Below are 11,290 nucleotides of genomic sequence, written 5' to 3' on the forward strand. Positions count from 1 at the left end.
AGTATTAAACTACACAAATCATAGTAGAAACAAGATTTATATATATCAAAGGTCAAAACAAGAATTACAACACTAATCCCCATTAATTACAAAACATCAAAGTCTAGGAGGCATGCTTAGGGTTAGCTCTAGCCCCAAGAAGATGTTTAGCCACTCATTGATGTTGTCATCCAACCCTTAAGGGCCAACTCCATGGTTGACATGATTTTCTTCTCCTTAATGGAAGCCCTAGATGAGTGGAAGGACTCTTAAATGGTATGTGTCTCTCTAATCTCTAGACTCCTCCAACCTCTCTTGTGTATTATGTTCATTTCTCTCTAAGATTGTCTATGTGTAAAATGGCTCAAAATCCTTATATAGGTAGCTCAAATGTCATACCCAATGGTCAGACCTCGTGCACTAAGACCTCCAAATGATTACACCACGAGCACACCTTTTAATTGGTTGGAACTCTATTTTTCTCGCACTTGAGGAGGTTCGATCAATCACAAGGATGGTCAGATCGATCGAACCATGGCGGCGCCTTTTTGGAATAAGACAAATCTGAGTTATTTTTGGGATATTTTAGGAAAAAGACAAAAGTGGTAGGTAGGGATAAGATCAAAGAAGTCCGATCGATCGAAGAAATGTTGGATTGATCGAAGATAGGAATTTTCTGAGGATAAGGACAAGAGGCTCGATCCATCTTGAAATGGTTGGAACGATCACTGTGAGATCGATCGAAGAATGCTGTTTTTCACCTCTTTGCTTCCACTTTGCTCTTTTAATCCATTGAGTTGGAGATTGCATCTTTTATGCTCTAATTTAGTTGGGTTAACTTATTTTTGGGATAAGTGCCTGAAAAGGGCAATAACATGAAATTAGTCTAAAACAGGAAAATAAGATAGATAAAGGTCCTAGAATACTCGAACTCAAGGGGTTTAAATGAGCATTTTTCAGCACTCATCACACCCTTAAACTTAAATATTACTAGTCCATAGCAACGAACTACAAGGTAAATGAATGAAATGAACAACTAAATAATTATAAACTAGAAAGTAATAAATGGATAACGCCACTTTCGTAGGGAACACGATTGCATTTAGCACATGCAACAAGCCTTTTAAACCTCTAGGTTACCCCTAGTGGACGAGTGAAGTCTTGTGAGGGTTTCTAGAAATGATACCCACAAACATTAAGCTCATTCTCACAAAATAGGCACCAATATTGCAAACAAGCATTGGGAGAAAACTACTTCAAGTATTCAATTTTTCAAACATTTCTGTGATACCCCTCGTTTCTAGAGCCACGGGTGATCAAGTCCGAGCACAGACCTTAGGGATACCAACCAATTAATATGTAAACAAGTACGGAATACAAAACTGAAATAAGAATAAGATAATAGGTTGAAAGAATTCTAAATTAAAAATCCTCAAAATACTATTATTAAAATCTAATAATCCAAAACTTCCGTTAATTTAACAACTCGGGAATCCATCAAATGAACCGCTAATAAAATCCCAAACTGGAAAGGAAACAACCGAAACAAAATATAAAACTAAGCATGGAAAGCAGTCCTACGTAGTCAGAGGAGTGAGTGTCTGTATCTACTTTGCACGACCAAACTCTCTAACCCTAGAACTGACGAACACCTGAAAAATAATAGTGGGCCAGGCCCAAATGCAAGTTCTATCCTACTACAATCTATACAGAAACCCGATACGCAGATACATCCTAGATAGCTCAACCATAACTAGAATAGTCCATATATGTATAAATACACACTATAGGACGCTCACTAGCCCAATAGGTTTGTCTTAGCCTAAGTAGAGATACCATGCAAATCGCACATAACGTGATCATATGTACCTAGACCTATCAGGGAAGAACAACTATGTCCAGTTATCCATCCTAGGTGATATAAGCACCCTAACCATGGTTATGAGACTCAAGCTTATACCATGACACCATAATATAAATATATAAAGTCCATATAAACCTAATACCAAATATCATCCATCTGATATAGTGGCCTGACATAGGTATAACAATCCATCTAGAAACCAAAGTAGGTCATTCAATTATTTATTGATATAACACAAACATGGGTAGGACTTAACCTTTATGGTTAATCCATACCTCAATCCAGAATAAGTAGGACTTAATATTTGAACTAATCCATCCCTAATATGCCACCGACCCATACCGGAGGATACAATCCTCCAAATAACATAACTGATAAAACAGTGACAGGTATTCATCAACCATTCTCCAAGATATGCATAAATAAAGTTTAATACATATATGTCGATATTAGGCATTCATTATAAGACCTAAAAATCATGTTCCAATCCTTTAAATTGCTAAAATAAATCTAAGCATTTAAATCCTCCAAACCGTCCATAAATTGATACAGTTTACGGCAAATTAAATACCAATTTAATCCAAACCAAGCATAGTTAATTTCAGATAATCCACTATACTCATAACTCTGTTGAAATATGACTAAACAGTATCAAATCATATACAAAAGAATCTCTAAGTTCCAGTAAATAAATTAATTAACAAAACAATGTGTAACATGTAGGTTTTTCTTTAAATTCATATTACCCCATTCTTTAACCCATTTATGAATTAATGTTTCCCCATATTTTTCCAGGTCCATAGCAATTACTTACATCACTTAATGCAATTTAAATGGATTAAAAACACCCTGTACAACGCAAACAAAACTTTAAAATCATTAATACGTGTTTCTGGGCGAGAGCAGGCTCTCACAAGTTGAGAGCCTACTCCAAAACAATGGGAGCCTGCTTCAAGGAGTTGGGAGCTGGCTCCGCACTCCTAGGAGCCAGCTCTATCATTGAGGGAGCTGGCTCCCTCATTTAAGGAGCCATCTCTCTCTCCCTACAAGCCGTTTCACCTATTCTGATCATCTTCTTCACCTCCGGTGATATCCAAACCCTCTATACTGCTTATTTTTATGTTATTAGAGTTCAATCTCAGTCCCAGATTAATCATAAAACATTATTATACAACAACGAACATGAATTAAACATAAGCTTTTAAACCAACGGCCGCAAGATTTAATTTCAACTTCAATCAACCCCAAACCAGTTTGATTCAACGAGATCAAATATAGTTTAAACATGCATAAAGATATGTTTTAACATTTATTTAAACCCTAGAGTCCACCTAGGAATGCACATAACACAGTTTTAAGAGAAGGAGTTAGAATAGAGACTTGCCTTTAGGTTTCCGTTCAAAACATTAAACCACTGTCTCTGAGTTTTCTGACCACTTCCTAGACTGCCGTTCTACACCTCTGTTGTTCTTGGTTCAACCTAGAAGCAATCCGTCCTATCCTCCTTGAACCCCTCTGTTAATCTCTCAAGTTTCACCATCTGTTTCTTTTTGCCTCTCAATACATGAACAGAGTTTGTTTGTAACCCTATATAAACTTATCACTGTATTTTTATAGGCTAATATAAACCTTAGTTCACTTATAATTAGAGACAAAAAACCCTAATTAATCCCAGTCGGCCACAACGTGAAACATAAAAGAATAATAAAACCTAAATTAAACATTAATAAAACCCTAATGTAATCCAATTAACGCATTTAAATAATTAAAACAATTACTTCAATGAAAGAAAATAATAATACAATTAATTCAATTAAAAAAAAATAAAAACACAATTAAATAAAAAAAATTCATCAATTAATTCAAATAACAGGCAAATAAACAATTAAACAGATAAAAATGCAATTAAATAATTATTAAAATGCCGAGACTATCCTTTTAAAATTAGGGATATTACATTCTTCCCTCCTAAAAAAAGGAATTCTGTCCTCGGAATTCGCTCTTACCTTTTTCTAATATTTTAGGAAATTGCGAGCGAATGATATCCTCCCGTTCCTAAGTAGACTCAGCCTCATTGTGATGACTCCACTAAACACGCATTAAAGGGATAACCTTATTACGAAGAATTTGATCCCGACGGTCGACAATACGACACGGTGGCTCCAAATATGTTGCATCCGGCTGTAACTCAATCTCCCCAACATCAATATGCTGATACCGATATTCTTCTCATAAAAATTTCCACAACATGGAACACATTATGCACACGATCCAAATTATCCAGAAGTGCCAACCGATAAGTGACAGCTCCAACGTGATCCGTAATCATGAATGGACCGACAAACCGTGGTGACAACTTCCATTTCTTCCCAAAGCGCATTACTCCTTTCATAGAAGACACTTTGAGTAAAACCTAATCCCCAACCCAAAACTCCAACGCACGAGTACGATGATCTGCATAACTCTTCTGCCTACTCTGGGCAGTGCGCATGCGATCCCTAATAAGAGCAATCTTTTCAGAAGTATCCTTAATGAACTCAGGACTCAAGAATCTGCTCTCTCCAACCTCCATCCAACAAACAGAAGATCGACATGGTCCGCCATATAATGCCTCAAACTGTGCCATACTAATAGTCTTCTGGAAACTATTGTTATACGCAAATTCAACTAGGGGTAAATAATCCTCCCAATGGCCCTTGAAATCAATAACACACGAAAAAAACATATCCTCCATGATCTAATTAACTCTCTCGGTCTGTCCATCAATCTGAGGATGATAAACAGTACTAATATGTAACTTTGTACCCAAAGCCTACTGAAAACTCTTCCAAAATCCTGACACAAAGCTTGAATCCCTGTCCGATATAATACATAACAGAATGCCATGTAACTTCACAATCTCGGTAATGTAAAATCTCGCCAACTGCTCTGAAGTGAAGTCAGTGTGAATAGGCAATAAATGAGCTGATTTAGTCAATCTATCAACGATGACCCAAATGGAATTTTTATCTTTAAAAGAATTAGGAAATCCCTCCATGAAATCCATATAAATGTTCTCCCATTTCCACTCCGGTATAAGTAGTGGCTGTAGAGCTCCTAGCGGCTGCTGATGATCAATCTTGACCATCTGACAAGTACTACATCAAGAGACAAAAATAACAATGTTCTTTTTCATACCTGCCCACCAAAACTGCCGCTTCATATCCTGATATATCTTGTCTCCTCCTGAATGAATAGAAAACTTAGAGTGGTGAGTCTCAGTCATCACATCCTTCCTCAAATCATCAGTAGAAGGTACCATTAACCGTCATTTGTACCTCAAACCTCCATCAGTCCCAACATAGTAAAATGGGACCTCCCCAAAAGTTATCTTTGTAACTCTGTCAATGCACTACTGATTCGTGAGTTGTGCTTTCAAAACCTTGTGAATAATAGAAGGTGTAACTACTATACAAGCCATGAAAGTGTCTGACAACTCATCCACCGTCTTCAAAACATTCCACTCAGTGGTGAATAAAGCAGAAATACTAGCAACAAGTCGGCGACTGAGTGCATCTGCCACCACATTCGCTTTCCCTTTATGGTACTGTATAGAGAAATGATAGTCTTTCACAAACTCCAACCATCGACGCTGTTTCATATTCAGCTCCTGTTGAGTGAACAAATACTGTAGACTCTTATAATCACTAAATAATCTGAAGGATTCTCTCAACAGATAATGCCTCCAAATACGTAAGGCAAAGACCACAGCTGTCAATTCCAAATCATGTGTTGGATAATTAAGCTCGTGAGGCTTAAGCTTATGGGATCCATATGAAATCGGTCGCTCCTCCTGCATCAAAACACATCCAAGACCTTACAAAGAAGCATCTGTGTAGACAAGATACTCAATCCCGCTCTGTGGAGTAGACATAACTGGTGCAGAAGTCAACTTGCACTTTAGCTCATCAAAAGCTTTCTGACAATGTTCATCCCACACGAACAGTACACCCTTTTTAGTCAGATAAGTGAGCGGTCCCGCTATCTTTGAGAACCCCTGGATGAACCTACAATAATATCCTGCCAATTCGAGAAAACTCTGAATCTCAGTAGGTAAAGTAGGTTGTCCCCACTTAACCACTGCTGAAACCTTAGCTGGATCTACCGCTATTCCCCTTTCTGACACCACGTGACCCAGAAACTTCACTTCCCGTTGCCAAAATTCACAGTTCTCGAACTTGGCATATAATTAGTGCTCACGAAGCGTCTGTAAGATTATGCGAAGATGTCTAGCATGATTGTCCTCTGACTTTGAATAAATCAAAATGTCATCTATAAAGATAATGACAAACTGATCTAAATAAGCCCTAAAGACTCTGTTCATCAAATCCATGAAGACTGCTGGTGCGTTAGTCAGTCCGAACGGCATGACACGAAACTCATAAGAACCATATCTAGTGAGAAACGTTGTCCTAGGAACATCTTGCTCCCGTACCCTAAGTTGATGATATCCAGAACGCAGATCAATCTTAGAGAAGTATGTAGCTCCCTTCAACTGATCAAAAAGATCATCAATCCTGGGCAAAGGGTATTTATTACAAATAGTAACCTTGTTCAATTCCCTGTAATCTATATACAGGTGAAACGAACCATCTTTCTTCTTCACAAACAAAACTAGTGCTCCCTAGAGTGAAGTACTCCTACGAATAAAACCCTGGCTGAGTAATTGCTGAATCTGATCCCTCAGCTCTCTCATCTCCACTGGTGCCATTCAATATGGTGCCCTAGCAATAGGCGTAGTGCGTGGAGCTAAGTCAATCATAAAGTCTATCTCGCGACTAGGTGGCAACCCTGGAATCTCCTGAAAAATATCCGGAAAGTCCTGTACAATTGGTATGCTATCCAATGCTACAGAAATCTCCTCATCCGTTTCATCCTCCATATGGAACAAAGAAGTGCTAGTGACCCTGTTAGAACGTGGCATAACAACGATGTACAAATCCTGACCAGGTATAGTAAAGAAAACAGACCTATCATAACAATTAACTTGGGCATGGTAGTGAGATAACCAATCCATCCCAAGTATTACATCATAAGTGTGCATGTCCAGGACCAATAGATTGGCTAAAAATCTGAGTCTACCAATATCTAGTGTCACAGGCCCATCATTCTCATGTAAAATAGCAGTATTGCCTAAAGGTGTAGAAAACCCCTGAGGTTTATCGCACACTTGTATTACCAGCTAAACAATAAAAACCAAACTTCCTAAATAGTCCGTAGAGCAAAACACATAAGGTATACAAAATACTCTGAAATCTACTAACATATAGAATATCGCTCTTCCTTGGGAATTCTTCCTTTGAAATCAAACTTACAATATTGATTTACACAAGTTCTTTTATAAATGCCTTGGTAATCGTCTCGTACCCACATAACATAGTTATAAGCAAGAATTTGTTTGCTTGTCCAAATACAAATCACTCCACTGCAATATTGCTTTTTTATTGCATTATACACTTTCCAAAATAGTTTAATAAAACCATTTATGTAAAAATCACAAAAATGCTATCATAAAACCCAAAAGAAATAGCCAAAACCACTAGTTTACTTTATTAAGAACCTCTGTAAATAGTAAACTTCCAAAAAAATAATTGTCATATATTCTTTAACATACTACTAGTGTACGTGATTAAATCTGTACTACACTTTTACTAATACCTCCACTACTACTAGTAATTAAAATTACTCTTAAAAGTGCATTCATCCTTGAACTCCGGTACTCTCTATCTTAGATGCTTTGGTATCTCCTCTATCCTGATTTCTTCGTGGTCCTCCTCTCCACTTGGCTCAGTTTCGAGCACCACAGAAGTTGTGTTAGGTCCATAGTATGGTGGCCAATCTTACACACCAGAAACCTTCCTTGACTTATACTTCGGAGCAACACTTATTGGAACCAATTCCTTGGTCTTCAATTCTACCTTCTTGGTCGGCCTTCGCAGGGGAATCGTCGGAGTAATCTTTTTCTTCTTTGGGTCCTTCTTTACATTCATCGCGGACCACATCCTTTTCCTAGTGCCAAACATTCTAAAAGTACAGAATAAACTTGACATCAGTACTTTCTAAATGAACCATAAAGGAAAACAACGAATCTTAAATTTAAGCTCTAAACAAGAGAAAATGCTACGCGGAAGTCTTATACGATAAAATCATAGAGACACTTGAACCTGGAGTACACTGATACCAACTATGATACCCCTCATTTCTAGAACCACGGGTGATCAAGTCCGAGCACAGACCCGAGGGATACCAACCAATTAATATGTAAATAAGCACGGAATGCAAAACTGAAATAAAAATAAGATAATAGGCTGAAAAAATTCTAAATTAAAAATCCTCAAATACTATTATTAAAATCCAATAATCTAAAACCTTCGTTAATTTAACAACTCAGGAATCCATTAAGTGGACCACAAATAGAATCCCAAACTGGAAAGGAAACAACTGAAACAAAATATAAAGCTAAGCATGGAAAGCAGTCTTACGTAGTCGGAGGAGTGAATATATGTATCTGTTCTACATGACCAAGCTCTAACCCTGGAACTGACGAACACCTAAAAAATAAGAGTGGGCCAGGCCCACATACAAGTTCTATCCTACTACAATCCATACAGAAACCCGATATAAAGTTACATCCTAGATAGCTCAACAATAACTAGAATAGTCTATATATGTATAAATACATACTATAGGATGCTCACTAGCCCAATAGGTCTGTCTTAGCTTGAGTAGAGATACCATGCAAATCTCACATAACGTGGTCATATGTACCTAGACCTACCAGGGAACAATAACTATGTCCAGTTATCCATCCTAAGCGATATACACACCCTAACCATGGTCCTGAGACTCAAGCTCATACCATGGCACCATAACATAAATATATAAAGTTCGCATAAACCTAATACCAAATATCATCCATCTGATATAGTAGCCTGACATAGATATAACAAACCATCCAGAAACCAAAGAAGGTCATTCAATTGTTTATTAACATGACACAAACATGAGTAGGACTTAAACTTTATGGTTAATCCATACCTCAATCCAGAATAGGTAGGACTTAGTGTTTGAACTAATCCATCCGTAGTATGCCACCGTCCCATACCGGTGCATATAATCCTCCAAATAACATAACTGATAAAACAGTAACAGGTATTCATCAACCATTCTCCAAGATATGCATAAATAAAGTTTAATACATATATGATGATATTAGGGATTCATTATAAGACCTAAAAATCATGTTCCAATCCTTTAAATTGCTAAAATAAATCTAAGCATTTAAATCCTCCAAACCGTCCATAAATTGATACAGTTTACGGCAAATTAAATACCAATTTAATCCAAACCAAGCATAGTTAATTTCAGATAATCCACTATACTCATAACTCTGTTAAAATATGACTAAACAATATCAAATCATATACAAAATAATCTCTAAGTTCCAGTAAATAAATTAATTAACAAAACAGTGTGCAACATGTTGGTTTTTCCTTAAATTCATATTGCTCCATTCTTTAACCAATTTATGAATTAATGCTTCCCCATATTTTTACAGGTCCATAGCAATTACTTACATCATTTAATGCAATTTAAACGGATTAAAAACACCCTGTACAGCCCAAACAAAACTTTTAAATCGTTAATACGCGTTTGTGGGTGAGAGTAGGCTCTCACAAGTTGAGAGCCTGCTCCAAAACAATGGGAGCCTGCTCTAAAGAGTTGGGAGCCAGCTGCACACTCCTGGGAGCCGACTCTATTATTGAGGGAGCTGGCTTCCTCATCCCTACAAGTCATTTCACCTATTCTGATCATCTTTTTCGCCTCCGGTGATATCCAAATCCTGTATACTACTTATATTTATGTTATTAGAGTTCAATCTCAGTCCCATATTAATCATAAAACATTATTATGCAACAACGAACATGAATTAAACACAAGCTTTTAAACCAACGGCAACAAGATTTAATTTCAACTTCAATCAATCCCAAACCAGTTTGATTTAATGAGATCAAATACAGTTTAAACATGTATAAAGATATGTTTTAACATTTATTTAAACCCTGGAGTCCACCTAGGTGTGATACCCCTCGATTCTAGAGCCACGGGTAATCAAGTCCGAGCACAGATCCGAGGGATATTAGACAATCAATATATAAACAAACAGGAATACAAACTGAAATAAGAATAAATTAATAATACGCTAAAAGAATTCTAAAATAAAAATCCTCCAACTTTAAATAATAAATTAATATCATTTAAATCTTTCAAATCCATACAACTCGGGAATCCATCTAGTTGACCTATAATAATTCCAAATGAACAATAAATAAAAAACCAAAATCCAAAACTAAAAATAAGAAAGGACATCCTATGTAATCGGAAGAGTGGGTGTCTGTATCTGCATCCACACGATTAAGCCTTAAGCCTGGTATTGACGAACACCTGAAAAATAAGAGTTGGTCAAGTCCACATGTAAGTTCCATCCTACTATAATCCTTACATAAACCTGATACGCAGATACATCCTAGATAGCTCGGCAATATCTAAAATAATCCATATATATATATACACACTATAGGATGCTCACTAGCCTATAACATAGTTCAGCCTGGGTAGAAGGTGACATATAAAACGCGCTTTCTAGCGACCAAGTACCTAGACCCACCAGGGAACATCAGTTATATCGAGCTACTCAACCCTTGTGATATACACACCCTAACCGTGATCAAGAGACTCAAGCTCATATCACGGTACCATAAATATATATATAAATTCTTTCCTAATGCAGAAAAATAGAATAAATATCCATTATGTCGTTCAACTACTTTTGTTGACAGGACATGCATCCATGTAGGATTTAACTATTTTAGTTAATCCATTCCGTATGTATGAAGAGGTAGGACTTAGCTTTTTGATCTAATCCATCTCCGATATGCCACCGTCCCACACCGGTGCATATAATGCATATGATCCCAGAATGATGCACACTCCAAATGAACATCAAGTAAATCCAGAAACCAACATAATAGAAATCAGATATGGATAAGATTCTATCATGCATCCAGTATATGATTATAATTATAGATCCTCCTTTTAAATTGTTAAAATAATACTAAACAATTTAAACAATCCATTTCCATATAATTGTCAAAACAGAAATTTAATACAGTTCAGCAATTAACATCCATAGCTTGTTATAATGATTATCAGAATTATAAACTGAGCAACATTATACTAGAATTCCTAACCAATTCTTCCATACTAGTTCATTTATATTTCTAAAATGAAAACTAGCATTTAAAGCCTTCTCAATCCTTGACGGCATATGAATTAATCTTTAAATCTTATGACGTCCTTTTAACTCCCAATTATAAATCCTATGCCTAATATAATGATACTCAGAAG

The sequence above is a fragment of the Cornus florida genome, unplaced genomic scaffold, assembly GCF_030987335.1.
Source record: "Cornus florida cultivar Cherokee Brave unplaced genomic scaffold, ASM3098733v1 CherokeeBrave_3.0.0_Hap2_Chr01, whole genome shotgun sequence".
Classification (NCBI taxonomy): domain Eukaryota; kingdom Viridiplantae; phylum Streptophyta; class Magnoliopsida; order Cornales; family Cornaceae; genus Cornus; species Cornus florida.